The sequence below is a fragment of the Orycteropus afer genome, unplaced genomic scaffold (assembly GCF_000298275.1).
Source record: "Orycteropus afer afer isolate SDZICR_OR568_19922 unplaced genomic scaffold, OryAfe1.0 scaffold00294, whole genome shotgun sequence".
NCBI lineage: Eukaryota > Metazoa > Chordata > Mammalia > Tubulidentata > Orycteropodidae > Orycteropus > Orycteropus afer.
This window is the reverse complement of record NW_006921881.1, coordinates 3,660,945-3,663,734: the sequence shown is the minus strand read 5'-3', so window position 1 is coordinate 3,663,734 and position 2,790 is coordinate 3,660,945.

The following is a 2,790-nucleotide window of genomic DNA, read 5'->3' as shown; positions in this document are numbered from 1 at the left end:
CAATCTAGTCCCGTAGTGATTGTTGTTGTTGTTGTGTGCCGTCAAGTCAGACCCTACTCATAGCGACCCCTCCTTGGGTTTCCAAGGTGGTATCACTGCGGAAGTAGATTGCCCAACCTTCCTTCCAAGGAGTGGCTGGGGATTTGAACCATCAGCCTTCTGATTAGCAGTCAAGTGCCTTAGGCACTATGCTGTAGAGATCCCGCCTCGGAATCTTCTCCTTTTTGGCTAACCCTCCACTTTACCAAGTATGATATCCTTCTCCAGGAAATAGTCCCTTCTCACATGACCAAAGTAGGTGAGATGAAGTCTGGCCATTCTTGCTTCCAAGGAGCATTCCCCCTGCACTTCTTCCAGGACAGATTTGTTCATTATTCTGGCAGGCCAAGGTACTTTCAGTATTCTTTGCCAATACCACAACTCAAAAGTATTAACTCCTCTTCAGTCTTTCTTATTCATTGTCCAGCTTTCATGTATATATGAAGCTATTGAAAATATCATGTCTTGGTCTTAGTCTTCAAAGAGACATCTTTGCTTTTCAGCACTTTAAAGAGGTCTTTTGCAGCAGATATGCCCAGTGCAATACATCGTCTGATTTCTTCACTGCAACTTATATTGGTGTTGATTGTCAAACCAAGTAATAGGAAATCTTTGACAACTTCAGTCTTCCTCAATTTATCATGATACTGCTTATTAGTCCAATTGTGAGGATTTTCATTTTCTTTCTGTTGAGGTGTGATCCATACTAAAGACTGTAGTTTTTAATCTTCATCAGTAACTGCTTCAAGTCATCTTCACTTTCACCAAGCAAGCTTGTGTTGTCTACACATCACAGGTTGTTAATGAGTCTTCCTCCAATCCCAATGCTGCATTCCTCTTCATATAGTCCACCTTATTTGCTTACTTGCTCAGCATACAGATTGAATAAATATCATGAAAGGATACAATCCTTACACACACCCTTCCTGATTTTAAACTGTGCAGTATGTCCTTGCTCTGTTCAAATGACTGCCTTTTGGTCTATGTACAGGTTCCGCATGAGTGCAATTAAGTGCTCTGGAATTCCCATTCGTACCAGTTTTATCCATAATTTGTTATGATTCACACAGTCAAATGCTTTTTCATAGTTCATAAAACACTACTAAACATCTTTCTAGTATTTATTGCCAAGATCCATATGACATCAGCAATGATATCCTTTGTTGCACATCTTCTGTATCTAGCTTGCATTTCTGGAAGTTCTCTATCAATATACTGCTGCAACCATTTTTTAATTATCTTCAGCAAGATTTTACTTGCGTGTGATATTGTTGATAATTTTCACATTCTGAGGGATCACCTTTGGAATGCATATAAACATGGATCTCTTCCAATCATTTGACCAGGTAGCTATCTCCAAATTTCTTAGCATAGACAAGTAAGTGCCTCCAGTGCACCATCTGTTTGTTGAAAAGTCTCAATAGGTATTCCATCAATACCTGGAGCTTCGTTTTTCACCAATTCCTTCAGTGCAACTTTGATTTCTTTCTTCAGTATCCTTAGTTCTTCATTATATGCTACCTACTGAAATAGATGAACATCGACTGATTCTTTTTTGTACAGTGACTCTGTGTATTCCTTCAACCTTCTTTTGATGCTTCCTGCATCATTCAATATTTTGGCCATAGAAACTTTCAATATTGAAACTCCAGGCTTGAATTTTTTCTTCAATTCTTTCAGCTTGAGAAATGCCAAGCATGTTCTTCCCTTTTCATTTTCTAACTCCAGGTCTTTGCACAGTTCATTACAATCATCGACTTTGTCTTCCGGGGCTGCTCTTTGACATCTTCTGTTCAGCTCTTTTATTTTGTCATTTCTTCCATTTGCTTTACCTACTCTTCACTTTACACCAAATTTCAGAGTCTCTTCTGACATCCATTGTGGTCTTTTCTTCCTTTCCTTTCTTTTTAATGACCTTTTCCTTTCTTCATGGATGATGTTCTTGATGTCATCCCACAATTTGTCTGGCTTTCAGTCATTGGTGCTTAATATGTCAAATCTGTTCTTAAGATGGTGTCTAAGTTAAAGTGGGATATAATCAAGATCATAATTTGGCTTTCATGGACTTGTTTTAATTTTCTCCAGCTTCAATATTTACTTGCATATGAGCACTTGATGGTCTGTTTTACAGTCAGTTCCTGGCCTTATTTTGGCTGATGATATTGAACTTCTCCAGCATCTCTTTCCAGAATTTTAGTCAGTCTGATTCCTGTGTACTCCATCTTGTGAGGTCCACATGTATAGCCACCATTTATGTTGCTGAAAAAGTATTTACAATGAATAAGTCATTGGTCTTACAAAATTCTTTCATGCAATCTCTAGCATCACTTCTATTACCAAGGCCATATTTTCCAGCTACCAGTGATTCTTCTTTGTTTCCAGCTTTCACATTTCAATCACCAGTAATAATCAATAGATCTGTATTGCATGTTTGGTCAATTTTAGACTGCAGAAGTTGGTAAAAATCTTCAAATCCCTCATCTTTGGCTTTAGTTGTTGGTATGTAGATTTGAATAGTAGTAGTAGTAGCTGGTCTTCCTTGTAGGCATATGGATATTATCCTGTCACTGACAGCATTGTACTTCAGGACAGGTCTTGAAATGTTCTTTGTGATGATGAACACCACAGCATTCCTCTTCAATTTGTCATTCCCAATATAGTAGATCATAGGATTGTCTGATTCAAAATGGCCAAAACCAGTCCATTTCAGCTCAGTAATGCCTAGGATACGAGTTCCAGCATTATTTCTGT